The 8,905-nt window shown below is 41.5% G+C and overlaps 1 long non-coding RNA gene across 1 annotated transcript in view; it reads right to left on the reverse strand.

Moving 5' to 3' along the window:
• Positions 1-5,220, reverse strand: part of LOC131500163 (uncharacterized) — a 31,996-nt gene extending 26,776 nt beyond the window's left edge. The window contains exon 1 of the long non-coding RNA XR_009256173.1: positions 4,943-5,220. This is a non-coding gene — a long non-coding RNA (uncharacterized LOC131500163). The remainder of the gene's footprint in view (positions 1-4,942) is intronic.
• Between the last annotated feature and the right edge of the window lie 3,685 nt (positions 5,221-8,905).

Raw genomic sequence — 8,905 nt, forward strand, 5'->3', positions numbered from 1 at the left:
CATTCTTATTTTAATGAATATTCATTTGAGTGTACTGAAAAGCTTCCAAATACATTTTTTAAAAATTCAGTGAAATGTGGCTGGTAAAAGTGTAAGTGATAAAGTATTAAGTATTCTATAAGTTTTCTAAATTAGGATGTTTTTGAAACATTTAAAATTTTCAGTCTACTTTAGCTCTGAATGGGTTAAAGGGAAGTTTTTAAATCAAAATGAAATCAAAATGAAATTTTTGTGTAGGTGTGTGTGTATCTCCATATATTGGATAGTTTCCACAAAAATTGTTTTAAAATTTTGCCTAATATTTTATGGCTTGTGTGAATACTGAAAATATCAGTTCTGTTTTACATTCTGTGTTATTTTTGTGATTAATTTTTTAGTTGTATTTTTGTATTTTGCATATATTTTTATTTTTAAAAAGTGAAAAGCATATTTTGTGACTTTAAATTGAGATCTTGTTTTGTAATGACTTGGACATTTAAAACAATTTTTTAAATGTTTATTTATTTTAGAGAGAGAGACAGAGTGTGAGCAGGGGAGGGGCCGAGACAGAGGGAGATACAGAATCCAAAGCAGGCTCCAGCCTCTGAGCTGTCAGCACAGGGCCTGATGTGGGACTTGAACTCACCAACGGTGAGACCATGAACTGAGCTTAAGTCAGACACTTAACCGACTGGCCACCCAGGCATCCCATGACTTGAACATTTCAAGTGCAGTTTTGTTTAAAAATTTTTTAAATAATCTTAGGCTTTTTGTTTTCATGTTAGGATTGGCGCAGTTAATTTTCTATTTGAACTGAGATATAAACTGATATTTTTTCCTTCTCATTTGCAAAATCCATCTTAATATTTATTTCATTATTTTCTCTACAAATTGATAATCAAATTTAATACGTGTATGTCTCTAAACGTTTACCAGTATGTAGATGTCAGAGGTGTTCCCAGGCTGTATACTGTGTACCACTAACCCATTCTGGTTTTCCTTCTAGAATAAGTTTCTAGATATAAATGTAAGGTTTCTCAATAAAGTTACATTTACTATTTATGTATTTTGAGAGAGAGAGAAAGCAGGGGAAGGGCACCCCAAGCAGGTTCTGTGCTGTCAGCCCGAAGCCTGACATAGGGCTTGAACCTACCAACCATGAGGTGAGATCATGACCTGAGCTGAAATCAAGAGTCAGACGCTTAGCCAACTGAGCCACCCAGGTACCCCCATTTATTACCCATTAAAATACATTTAAAAAATTTTTTTTAATTGAGGTATAGTTAACATGTAATATATTAGAGGTACAACATAGTGATTTGACACATACATCATGAAACACTCACCATAAGTGTAGTTATCATCTGTCACCATTCGAAGTCATTACAATATTATTGACTGTATTCCCCATGCTGTATTTTCATGTCTCTGACTTCCTTATTTTACAATGAGAAGTTTGTACTAATCAATCCCCCTCAACTATTTTGCAAATCCCTCTTCTCCTTCCTCCCTGGCAACCACTAGTTTTCCATGATTCAGTTTCTCTCCTTTGTTGTATTGTTTTTTAGATCCCACACATAAGTGAAATCATATGGTAGTTGTCCTTCTTTGACTTATTTCACTTGGCATAATGCCCTCTACATCCATACACACTGTCGTGAATGGCAAGATTCCATTTTTTTTTATGGCTGAGTAATAGTCCGTTGCGTATATATACCACATCTTTATCCATTCATCTATCAATGGACACTTTAGTTACTTCCATATCTTGTCTATTGTAAATGATGCTGCAGTAAATGCAGGGATGCACAGATCTTTTTGAATTAGTGCTTTTGTTTTCTTCGGGTAAATATCCAGAAGTGGAACTATTGGATTGTATCGTTCTATTTTCAGTTTTTCAAGGAACCTCCATATTGCTTTCCAGAGTAGCTTCACCGACTTACATTCCCATTAACTGCAGGAGCGTTCCCTTTTCTCCATATCTTCACCAACACTTGCTTCTTGTCTTTTCGATACTAGCCATTCTGACTGGTGTGAGGTGATGTCTCATTGTGGTTTTGATTTGCAAGTCCCCAATGATGAGTGATATTGAACATCTTTTCATGTGTCTGTCATCTGTATGCCTACTTTTTAAATTTTTTAATGTTTATTTATTTTTGAGAGAGAGAGAGAGAGTGCGAGCAAGGGAGGGAAGGCAGAAAGAGAGGAGACACAGAATCCAAAACAGGCTCTAGGCTCTGCACTGTCAGCACAGAGCCCAACGCGAGGCTCGAACTCACAAACTGTGAGATCATGATCTGAGCCGTAGTCAGATGCCTAACCAACTGAGCCATCCAGGTGCCCCATGCCATCTGTATGTCTTCTTGGAAAACTTTCCATTCAGGTCTTCTGGAAATTTTTAATTGATTTGGAGCTTTTTGGTGTTGAGCTATGTGAGTTCTTTACAAATTTTGGATATTAACTCCTTATTGGATATATCATTAGCAAATGTCTTTTCTGATTCAGTAGCTTGACTTTGCATTTTTGTTGATGGTTTCCTTTGCTATGCAAAAGGTTTAGTTTTAGTCCTATTTATTTTTGCTTTTGTTTTCCTCATCTACAGAGACATATTCAGAAAAGTATTGCTGAGGTCAATGTACAAGAGATTACTGCCTGTTTTCCTTTAGTAGTTTCATGATTTCAGGTCTTCTGTTTAGGTCTTTTTTTTTTTTCTTTTCAATATATTAAGTTTATTGTCAAATTGGTTTCCATACAACACCCAGTGTTCATCCCAAAAGGTGCCCTCCTCAATACCCATCACCCACCCTCTCCTCCCTCCCACCCCCCATCAACCCTCAGTTTGTTCTCAGTTTTTAACAGTCTCTTATGCTTTGGCTCTCTCCCACTCTAACCTCTTTTTTTTTTTTTTCCTTCCCCTCCCCCATGGGATTCTGTTAAGTTTCTCAGGATCCACATAAGAGTGAAACCATATGGTATCTGTCTTTCTCTGTATGGCTTATTTCACTTAGCATCACACTCTCCAGTTCCATCCACGTTGCTACAAAAGGCCATATTTCATTCTTTCTCATTGCCACATAGTATTCCATTGTGTATATAAACCACAATTTCTTTATCCATTCATCAGTTGATGGACATTTAGGCTCTTTCCATAATTTGGCTATTGTTGAGAGTGCTGCTATAAACATTGGGGTACAAGTGCCCCTATGCATCAGTACTCCTGTATCCCTTGGATAAATTCCTAGCAGTGCTATTGCTGGGTCATAGGGTAGGTCTATTTTTATTTTTCTGAGGAACCTCCACACTGCTTTCCAGAGCGGCTGCACCAATTTGCATTCCCACCAACAGTGCAAGAGGGTTCCCGTTTCTCCACATCCTCTCCAGCATCTATAGTCTCCTGATTTGTTCTCTGTTTAGGTCTTTAATCCATTTTGAGTTTATGTTTCTGTATGGTGAAAGAATATGGTTCAGGTTCATTCTTTTGCATGTAGGTGTCCATTTTCAATACCATTGATTGAAGAAACTGTCTTTTCCCCATACTACGTTCTTGCCTCCTTTGTCATAGATTAATCAGATAAGTGTGGGTTTATTTCTGGGCTCCCAATTTTAATAACCTCAGGAATATTAGCATTTTTGTTTGAATTGTCTTTTAGTAATTTTATTCATAATATCTAATCTTCCTATATCAAAAATGGCTTATATCTATTTTTATTTAGGTCTGCTTTTCACAATTCCCATAAGTTTTTAGGTTTCTTTCAATTTTTTTAAAAAAAGCTTTTAGTGTTTATTTTTGGGAGAGAGTGATAGAGCGTGAGGCAGGGAGGGGCAGAGAGAGAGGGAGACACTGAATCCAAAGCAGGCTCCAGGCTCTGAGCTGTCAACACAGAGACCAATGAGGGGGCTCTAAGTCATGAACCATGAGATGACCTGAACCGTTGTAGGATGCCCAACCGACTGAGCCACCCAGACGCCCCAATTTCTTTCAATTCTTTTGTCACATTTCTTAGTATTTATTTTTCAATTTTTTATTTATATTTCATTAAGATATTTTCTCTAAATGTTTAGATGGGAGAAGGCGTCCTACAGGATTACCATTGATTTTTTACTTTATTGAATTTCCATGTTAATATTTCATATGATTTTAAAAGGATTCTCGGCTATAGAAATGTCATTTGTTCTAAGTATAATTCATAAATATGCCCTCAGCCTTAGAGCATTAAATATTCCAGACATATCTTACCACCCATCCTCTGATCCATATCTCTTACCACTTCCAGAGTAGACAGACACACAGCTTCTCAGGTAGCCATACCAGTTGTGACTTCTGCACTCCTGCTCTTTGTTCGCACACAAAAGAAAGGCTAGTGGTTTCCTGACCATCCCCAGCTCAGTTTTACCTGAGAACTTACACACCTTGGTACATCTCCCATAGTACCCTCCACACCTGTTTGCACTGGTTGCAAGAAATGGTAATATATATATAAAACCTGACATGGATTTCAGTCCCTGGGCTTTGGGTTTCTCCATGATCTCCAAACTCAAGGACAGGGGAAATGGAATTTAGACTAACAGGGAACCACAACCCTGAGAACATGCCAGTGGGGTCTCTGAGCGGCTTTGGAAGGCTGGACTTGTGTCTTTCTATTCACGATCTTTCACTGGTCTCAGCGCCCTCAGGACGTAGGTACCACACCTCAGCCCGCCACTACAGCAGTGACTGCGCTGCACACCCTCTGTTCCCCAAGGGCAGAGGGTGGGTCCTACACCCCCGATTCCTCACGCGACGGCCCCCCTGTAACCTGCTCCCGCACTCCGTCACGCCGGCGCTCATACACGGAGCCCGCGCCCAAGAGCGCCTCCCCGGCCCGGACACCGGAACCTGGGCCGCAAGGACGCGAGCAGGCGCCCCGCGCTCGGGCCTGGAGGGTCTGGGGGGAGGGGGAGGGCCCGGGGGCCAAGCGTTTACCTCAGCCGGGTCCCTGCGCGCGGCTGCCTCCATCGGACTCTGTGAGCGGAGCAGACACCCGGGCCGGCAGTCCCTGTCCCGGCCCCGGAGTGGGCAGCCCGGGCGGCGTCGCCGAGTTGCGAACCCGCCTCTCTGCCACGCGCCCATTTCTCTTCCATCACCTTGGTCCCATCCTGGCGCTGGAGAATCGGAACACACCCTAGAGCAGCAAAGCAGCCACCACTGGGAGGAGACCGGAAGTCCCGATATAAGCGATGAATTTCAGCGGAAATGCTTCCGTTGGCTCAACTCCGCGCGCGGTCTTCTGGGTAATGTAGTTGGGGGCCCGTGGAGACCGCTGCAGAGATTTTCTCCATGCTGACCAATCAGAGAATGCAATGCGGCTCCCTAAGGGATCCCGGAAACCTAGAGAGAAGAAGAGTTGTTTCTTGTTAACTGCGGTGAGGGCATAATTTTGAGAGACTACAACATATCAGGAAGATTATTATACGCAGGATAATACCCATTGTTTGGAGTGAACTTTGGAGCCACTGTCCCTAACACCAAGCCAACCAAAATAAGTCAGAGGAAGTCCTTGTGGAAGGAATCACCTTTTAAGCCACCAAGTGGCTTGTTCTTTGAAGTTAACCAATTGAGTTCAACTTCTGCAGGTGTTAACCCAGTTATAGTAGGTGGTGTTAGCCACAGCACAGACAACTCCTTGCTCAGGTAGAAGATAATCAAGAGCTCTTCTATTAAAAAAAAAAAAAAGTTAATGTTTATTTTTGAGAAAGAGTGAGGGAGGGGACAGAGAGAGAGAGGAGGGGGAGACACAGAATCCGAAGCAGGCTCCAGGCTCTGTGTCAGCACAGAGCCTGATGTGGGGCTCAAACTCATGAGCTGCAAGATCATGACCTGAGCCGAAGTTGGACATTTAACTGACTGAGCCCCCCAGGCGCCCAGAGCTCTTTTATTATTAAGAACAACTTTGGTTAGAGAGTCTAAAGATCTTTTTAAGAAGCTATTGTCTTAGCACAAATTCTGTAATGTCTACCAGAGGTAAGGGCTTTCTGATCACATTTGCCTTTACATTTACTCCTACCCAGGGAAGTATGGCCCTGCCAAATGAAGCAAATCCTGAGTCATGAATACCTCCTTGTAGGTCTGTCTTGACAATGTGAAGCCAAGGAAGTTGATCAAGAAGATGCCTTAGTTTGCTTGTGAAAACAAGCAGTTAGATAGCCTAAGAGGGATTGCCTGCTGTGTGCTAGCTATCTAGGCGTTCATAGGCCCAAGGAGAATGATAACATTCACAGGGAAAGACAAACCCTGTCAGCGCACAAACTGTTCTCTTTGAAGTGTACTGCAGTGGGTGGGAGATGGGCTAGATGGGTGATGGGTATGAAGGACGGCACTTGTTATGATGAGCACTGGGTGTCGTATGTAAGTGATCAGTTAATTCTACTGAAACAATATTTCAGTGTATGTTAACTAGGATTTAGATAAAAATTTGGGGGAAAAAAGTGGTACTGTTCATGGATTCATTTGTAGGGATTGCTGTGTCTACCCATTCAAGCCAGGAGCCATTTAGGTTTTTGTTTTTGTTTTTTAAGTTTATTTATTTATTTATTTATTTATTTATTTATTTGTTTTGAGAGAGAGACAGAGAGAGGGAAAGAATGTGAGCAGGGGAGGGGCAGAGAGAGAGAGAGAGAGAGAGAGAGAGAGAGAAAATCCCAAGCAGGCTCCATGCTGCCAGAGCAGAGCCCGATATGGGGTTTGAACCCATGAACTGTGAGATCATGATCTGAGCTGAAATCAAGAGCTGGATGCTTAACCGACTAGCCACCCAGATGCCCCAGGAGCCATTTAGCACATATGGAAAGAAAATCTCCCAGCCTAAAAGACTGAGTCCTTCTAAATACCTTGCAAGGATGTTTACTGCTGGTGAGATCTTTTAGTGAGTAGGGGCAGATCTGACATAGATAATCAAGGGAAGGTGATGGTACAAACATACTAAGATTTATATGAAGTATTTGTGCCTAATTTGGTACATACAGTTATAATTGAAGGAAGGTAAAAACAAGGCACAGGTTGTTCTTTACACAAAAGTGGAATTTGGTAAGAGACTTCTTAAGGGGCAGTAGGGGTAGAGGGGGGTTGATTGTAGTTTGCATTTACAAATAGAATAGAAGAGTAATTGGTCACAGGGAGAACTAGGAGGTCTCTAGTCTCATGGGAAGACTGGTATCTTTGATGACAAATCCAGCAGCCTGAAAACGTTACCCACCCCCCAACCTTAGCAGTGGCCTGGGAGTTACTAATAAACGTGTTATCTTTCCAGATCAATGCCAGAGTAAAGGAAAAAAAGTGAAGAATAAAAGATTTCATGCTTAAAGTATGAAGTCTTGATCCAGCATCTTGGACGGAAGCAGTCTGCTTCAATGTCAGCTGCTTCTCTTATTTGTTGATTTTATTTGGAGGTCTATAGCGTCTGTATAGGACCAGATGTCAGCTGGTGACTTTAGCTGTGAGATGTGTATCTAAGGCTCAATTACAGCTAATTTTGAATTAGTGTTGGTGGTCAGGAGCACTTGAAAGGTCCTTTCCAATGGGTCTCTAGAGCTGTTTTTCTCTAGAGAAACAGTTGTGATGTTTCCAAATACCCAGTCACCAGGCTCCAGACTATGACTAACAGGATCATTGGAATTAGAAGCAAGGAAAGATTCTTTAACCTTTTGGTGATAGGTTTTAGCATAAGACACGAAAAACTTAGAATCACTGGTTATATTAGTATGAGATAACAAGGGATCAGCAGAATGTGGGATCAGCCAATAAACACTGGTTTACTGGTGACTATTTCATATGGAATGAGTCTATGTTTTCCAAGAGGGGTACTGCAAATAGTCAGCAGAGCCAGAGGCAACACCTTAGGCCAAGGGGCTCCAGTACTGTCAGCAAGCTTAGATATTTTAAGTTTTAGGATTCCATTAGTTCTCTCAACGTTGCCTGATGGATAGTGATAACTCCAGAAGGTTTGAATGGCACTCATTAAAGCTTATAAGATTTTCCCAGTGAAGTGGATGTCTCAGTCACTGGAAATTATGGAAGGTATACCCCATGTAGGAAACATTTTCTAACAGTTTCCTTGCCACTATGAGGGCATCAGCTTTGTGGCAGAGGAAGGTTTCAACGCATTTGGAAAACATACATATAATAAGGACATATTGACCACCCATACTAGGTGGCAATTGAATCAACTCCAGCTGTGGGCAATCAAGAGATATAGAGGGAGGAGTTTGAGGCCTCTGCGGGGAAAATAGTTTGTCCACTATTAGATGTTGATGGTAAACTGTTTTTGCAATTTTGTAGAAGTCTACCCACCGATGTTTACTTATAACTGAGTCATCTTGAACACACCTTGGCTGATGAAGGAATGTAAAAACAAATAAACAAAAGGATTTACCATGGAGCTGGGAAGAACCAAGCAGCTGTCTTGGGTTCCCATGGCCCTAACCATTTATTGAATTTGCAACCATTGTCCTATCTTAATTTTTCTGATCGGGGAGCAGACTATTGTCATGTCACAGGAACATCAGGATGGCAAAACTCTGGCAGCAAGAGGTCATTTTTTGTTGTTGGAGAATGGCCTTAATCCACATGTGGATAATTGCAACTTTTACAGATTCTGTTGCTGCTGCCTCTGCATGACAGTCAGCTAGGACATTTCCTTGGTACTTAGGTGTAGTCTGTTTAATGTGAGCCTTAATCTTGATGACAACAATTTCAGAAGGTAGGAGAATAGCAGTAAGAAGGTCATTTACATGTCCTTTTAAAAACATTTTTTTAATGTTTATTTAGTCTTGAGAGAGAGAGAGAGAGAAAGAGAGAGAGTGAGTGGGGGAGAGGCAGAGAGAGAAGGAGACACAGAATCTGAAGCAGGCTCCAGGCTCTGAGCTGTCAGCACAGAGCCCAACGCGGGGC

The sequence above is a fragment of the Neofelis nebulosa genome, chromosome 17, assembly GCF_028018385.1.
Source record: "Neofelis nebulosa isolate mNeoNeb1 chromosome 17, mNeoNeb1.pri, whole genome shotgun sequence".
Taxonomy (NCBI): Eukaryota; Metazoa; Chordata; class Mammalia; order Carnivora; family Felidae; genus Neofelis; species Neofelis nebulosa.